This window comes from Miniopterus natalensis, chromosome 11 (assembly GCF_054644295.1).
Source record: "Miniopterus natalensis isolate mMinNat1 chromosome 11, mMinNat1.hap1, whole genome shotgun sequence".
In the NCBI taxonomy this organism is placed as follows: Eukaryota; Metazoa; Chordata; class Mammalia; order Chiroptera; family Miniopteridae; genus Miniopterus; species Miniopterus natalensis.
In genome coordinates, this window is record NC_142091.1 from 19733435 (window position 1) to 19739962 (window position 6528).

The window sequence follows — 6528 nt, forward strand, 5'->3', positions numbered from 1 at the left end:
AAAGTCAGGCTGATGTAACCATTTTTCACTGATATCCACATATAGAAGGAATTAAAGCTCATCTTCTGACTCTGGAGGTACAGGAGCCCCTTTTAGAAATACTTGTTTAAGGAATGTCCTGGAAAATGCTTTTGTGACAGGCAAACTCAAACCTCCATTGTGGAAACCCTGTCATAGGAAATCTGTAGAGGCTGACTTTTGAGGCCCATTCTTTCTCCTCTCATGTGTATACTTTTATCAAAGGAGACAATCTCATATGCTCTTAATATTTTGGACTTATCTGATAAAAAAAATAATAAGTGCACAAAGTAGTGTCAAAAAATATAGAAAAATGTATTAAGAAATAATTAAAATTCCCTGAAATCCTACTACTGAGAAACCACTACTACTAGTATTTTATTGCATTAATTTCCTGTTTTCTGTTTGTTTCCTCTCATAGTTAAGACACTAAAAGTACAGCCCCATAACCCCCCTCTTCCACTTAGCAATGAATCATTGCTATTTCTCTATTTCATTAAGTATTCTTTGAATACATGATTTTAATGTTGTGTACTGGTCATCATATGAATGTACGCAATTTAACAAATTTCCTATTGTCATGTAGAGTGCTTTATTAAAATTCCTATTATAACAATAAGCTTTATTACATATATTTATCTTGTTATTCCTGAAGACATTCAGTCTTTAATTCTGAAGAATAAAAGCAGAGTTTTATAGTAGAGGCTTGTTTGAAATAATACATATGAAATGTATATAAATTAGAAAAATAATATATTTACTCTGTTTAATTACTTAGTGTATGGGGAATTTTATTTATATTATTTGTATTATTAAACTTAACCAATTTACTATTTGAGAAAAAGTTAGATCACATTTACTTTCAGAATGAATTATTTCATGAACCATTGTCTATGCGATATATATATACATGTATCCATATATAAAACAATATTTTAAAATAAATGTTGTTGGACACCACTGATTTTCAAACTGGGTGGCAAGCTATTAGTGAGTGAAGATATCTTATTGATTATAACCAGCATTAAAAAAAATTGAGATATAATTGATGTATATTTTTAGGTATACATAATATGTATATATTATATGTATATATTATATATATATATTATATGTATTGTATGTATATATTGCAAAATGACTACCACAAGAAGTCTAGTTAACATCCAAGCAAATTTCAAATTCCTTAAAAAATTAAAAATAAAACTATGGGCCCTGGCCAGTGTGGCTCATTTGCTTGGAGTGTCATCCCAGGCACCAAAAGGTGGTGGGTTTGATTCCTGCTCAGGGCACATACCCGGGTTTTGGGCTTGATCCCCAGTCCAGGCATATGTGGGAGGCAACTGATTGATAATTCTCTTTCTCTCTCCCTTCCTATCACTAAAAAAAATAATAAATGTTATTAAAAAAATAGAACTATTGCCCTGGCCGGTTTGGCTCAGTGGTTAGAGTGTCAGCCCTCAGACTGAAAGGTCGTGGTGTTTGGTTCCTGGTCAAGGACAAGTACCTCGGTTTGCAGCCTTGATTCCGACCGGAGCCGCCTGTGGGAGGCAGCCAGTCGATGTGTCTCTCTCACGTCGATGTTTCTCTCTCTCTCCCCCTCCTCCCTCCCTTCCACTCTCTCTAAAAAAAAAAAATCAATGGCAAAATATCCTTGGGTGAGAATTAAAAAAAAAAAATATATATATATTTTTATAGAACTATCTTATGATTTAGCAATTCCACTTCTGAGTATTTATCTGCAGGAAACAAAATCACTATCTTGAAAAGATATCTGCACCCCCATGTTCAATGCATCATTATTTACAATAGCCAAGATATGGAAACAATCAATATTGTTTAGAGTGAAAGCTACTGGCATTGACTGTGATAGAAAAGACCTTTATTTTATAACCACTAGGGGTCAGTATATTATATTGGCTTTTTAAAAAACCTCAGACATAACTTAATACACAGTGACCTAGTTTTACAACTGATTATGATAGACATAAAATCACACTTAGAGACATGTTGGACTGTTAATTTAATGTTGTTTGAGGACATACTACGTGGCATACGCCAAGTTGGTGATGTATTGATGAATTAAAGCATGTTCTATAACTTAGTAAGAAGAAAACCGTGACAATAGAAGGCAGTTATCTATGTGTTTTTGGCTTATGTCTGCATTTCCAACCTCATATCCTGCCGCTACTCAACTTGCATTGTGAGCTGAAGTCATGATGAACTACTTGTAGTTGCCTTGCACACACTTGTTCTCTCTTCTGGAATATTTGTGCTTCTCTCTGCCTGGTGAGCCCCAACTTACACCTCAAGCCCCAATGCCCTGACTTTCCCGGGCAGAGATAAGTGCAGGTTTGCTTTCTCCACTCCACTCCTTTGGGGCCAAGTTTAGCTCTATTACAGTTGGTTACTTATGTCTCTTTCCCCCAGGAAACTGAGCTACTGGAAGACAGAGGGTGTGTTATTCTTGTTTTTCTAGCCTGTCACATAGTGCTGAAGATGCATATTTAATAAAGGAGCAAATTAAAGTGCTATGGACAGATGATGTAATGAGGTAATTTTCTACCTAATCTCTCCATTGATCCTTTCACCCTCTTCTTCTGTACATACCACTAAAAAGCAGCTGTCAAGCTCCAAAGTAAACCAAAGACAGACTGCTTTGATTTGCTGATGGTGAGGGGGAGTTAGGCTTTGGCAAGGAAGAAGGGAAAGGGAATTCTGGAGGATAACTGAGGATTCCCTAGTATTTTCCCCATGACACCTTGGGGGATGAGACACACTTTGGAAATGCACAACTGAGACTGAATAATCCTTGTTCTTTCATCCTTTCTTACACTAGTATTAGCTACTTGGCCAAGAGAGTAAAGTGGCTTTGTTTGCCATTTGGCTAGCAGGTTTTGTTCTAGAACTCTCCCTTTCTTGAAAAGGTAAAATCATAAGAACAAAAAATGGATCAATGGTTGGTCAGGGCTGCACAGAGAATTTTTGGCTGGATGGAGCCATTCTTCATGGTACAGTGGTAATGGATGCGTAACTCTATGCATTTGTCAGTTCCTATAGAATTGTAAAGTGCATTTTACTGGGTGCAAATAAAACCCCCCCACAAACCCAGTCAAGATGTTGGACTCAACATGGAATGCAGATTATGATGACTACACCTAGCTGTACTAAAATTAATGACATAACCACACTGAAGGGGGTGGGGAAGAAAGGACCTGACCTACATAACTCTGGAAAACAGTCTATTGAGTGAATCAATAAAGCTAAAGATGAAAAGAATGGTATAAACACTGTCCATTAGTTGGTAAATTTGTTTCTCATAGGTATATGAGCTAGCAATTCTGAAAGCACTTTTTATTGTGTACTAGGGTTAGACAAATTAGTGCATGTGTTGCCAGTAATGAGAGCCAGGTTTCTCAGTATCAAAGGAAAAAGGGAAACAAGCATTTTTGGAAATTTTTATAAAAAGATTTATAGAGATATAAAAACTAAATTATATTTAGTTATATGTTTAAATAATTATTTTTATTGAAAAGATAAAGTTACATCACAATGAAAAATATATTTATAATAATTTATCAAAATATATACTCGTGTGTATATAAAAGTATACACACACTTTTATTTACATATGCATACAATGTAGTTTTCTCTAGAAGTGTCAACAGTCACAGGAACACAGGCATTGCCATTTTGGTTCAAACTTAGGCGGCTTTAAAAAGTTGGCTCTAAGTTTTGTTTTTCTATTGAGTGGTGGTGGTGCGTTTTATTGCCAACATGGATTTAAAACAAGGTCATGGCCTGGCCGGCGTGGCTCAGCCATTGAGCATCGATCCAGGAGATTGGGGTTCGATTCCCGGTCAGGGCACATGCCCGGGTTGTGGGCTTGATCCCCAGTCGGGGGCGTGCAGGAGGCAGCCGATCAATGACTCTCTCATCATTGATGTTTCTATCTCTCTCTCCCTCTCCCTTCCTCTCTCTGAAATCAACAAAGATCTATTTTTAAAATAAAAATAAAAAAATAAAGCGAGGTCATGGTTATTTTCTCTGATGCCTATTTTATTTTATTATTATGTATTTTTCCCAGTATAATTTTATTTATATAAAGGACCAAAGTGGACAATGAAATCCCTGGTGATGGAAGTCAGAATAGCAATTATCTTTGGGGAGTACTGTGTGATACTATTGAGGTGCTAGTAATGTTCAGTCTCTTAGTCTGGATGGTGGTTACACAGGTGCGTCAGCTTCATAAAATTTTATTGAGTTATATATGCACATTATTTGTTCAACCTTTCTATATGTGCTATACTTTAAACATTAAAACATTAAAAACATTAAAACATTTACTTAAAAAATTTCCAGGACACATCCTGAGATAGCTCAAATATCCAAATGTGTTTTCATGTTCTCACCTTTTTTTTTAAATGTGTCTATTGATTTCAGAGAGAGGAAGGGAGAGGGAGAGAGAAACATCAATAATGAGAGTCATTGATCGGCTGCCTCCTGCATGCCCCTGCCTGGGGATCGTGCCCACAAACCGAGGCATGTGCCCTGACCGGGAATGGAATTTCAATCCCCTGGATCCTAGGTCGATGCTCAACCGCTGAGCCACATCGGCCGGGCTCAAAGTCTCTTCTTGTAAGCAAGTAATCCTCCCTGATTTCAGTTTTAAAGGTAAACCTGTCTAAATTTCTCTAATCAGTATTGCAAACTCTGCCTCTCACAAGTGTATCTAAACTTTTGATTTTTTTGCCCAAGAAATTACTATTACTGTAATGAGTTTTATAATTATATTCATTAAGGCAAGTGATGCTTTCTTTGATTTCCTCTAAACTTAACCTCCCAATTTGAAAGGAAATTCTTTTTTCCCCCCTTAAAACTTAAAACTGATTGTATTTTTCTTTCTTATTTAAAACTGTTATATATGTATTTTATCACATTCTCACAGTCTTCATGTTTATGTGCAAAATGCTCCTCTCTTACACTTTAATTCACAAGAGATCTTCACTCTTCATTTTTTTTCTACTTTGGTCACTTTTAATGAACCCACTTTGGAATTACTAAAATTCTAACATCTCTTTCTGGAGGAGTTACAGCCAGTATTGCACAGGGATTCTCGTCACACTATAGTTTCATGAAAGGACAGTGTCATAATGTTCAAGTCCTAGAAAAATACAAACTTTGTCCTGCTTTACCAGTTTACTAGTTAAGCTTTTTTGGCCAAGCCTGACTTTGGATTTTTTATCTTTTAGAGAGAGAGACAGGGAGGGAGGGAGGGAACCTTTGATATGAGAGGGAACATCTATTGGCTGCCTCCTGCATGCCCCCTATTGCTCATCAAGCCTGAAATCTGGGTATGTGCCCTCACCAGGAATCAAACCAGCAACTTTCCTGAGCATGTGACGATGCCCAACCAACTGAGCCACACTGGCCAGGGCAGATTTAACTATTTTTAACCATCCTTTGTTTGTAAAGACATTCTTTGGTGTTCTAATAAAAGGTGTTAGAGATTATTAACTGTGAAGATGGTTTGGCATGCAGGATGCTGCCGAGTACATCTATAATTTCATATAAATATAAATATAATTTCATATAAATATAAATATAAATTTTCATAGAAAATAAAGGTGAGTTTTCATTGGAGGTGCTTGGGATACCTCACAAACATTATGGCACACCCCTTTGGCCTGTTTGCCCCACTGGAATGTCATCTGATCAATGACATCTAAATTCATGCAGTTAGGATACTTCAGAAGAAAGCCTGTGGAGTACTTTAGGCCCTGCTTCCCTTTCCAGCTTTTTCTCTCACTCTTTCCTGGCTCCATGTTTCATCTAGGCCTGGGGTGTTCTTTTCATTTTCTGAAGCAATATTCATCTGATGCTCTTTTTCAGATTTGGGAATGCCGTTCACCTCTTGTGTTTGTATAGCTTGTGAAGTTATCACTTTTTACACTGATTTATAAGTGCTTGCTTATCTGTGCCTCCTCTATCAGACTATCAGTAAAGAATTATGGAACTAAGGGATTTATCACAGGAGTGACATTTTACTAAATAGGTGAGGAGCTGGGGAAATGAAGGCCTGGAAGGGGGGAACTGGAGGACCAGAGTTGAGGGGACAGGGGATCAAAACCTGGCCTGCATTAGTAGGAATGCCAGCAAGGATCAGAGAAGCAGCGTTCAGGCGGTTTGAAGGGCTGGTGTCAGTAGGCGAGTTGAAGCTTGCAGGAAGGTCTGATGATCCAAGCACGCCCGCTGCCAAAGGGGAAACGTGAAGAGGGAGCTTGGAGAGATCTATGGAAACTGCCTCGTGTGGGAAAACGCTGCTGAGGAGAAGCCGTCTCTGTGTGTCTGGGGCCTAAGGCCCCTGATGGTGGGCTGGAGGCTGCTGCTGACCCACAGGGTCCAGAGTTGGGAAGATGCGGTAGAATGAAGAGTGAAGACGAGCTGGGACCTGTTGGGCTCCTCAAGTCTATCATTGTGACTGACCATGGTTATCTTCTAAGAATAACA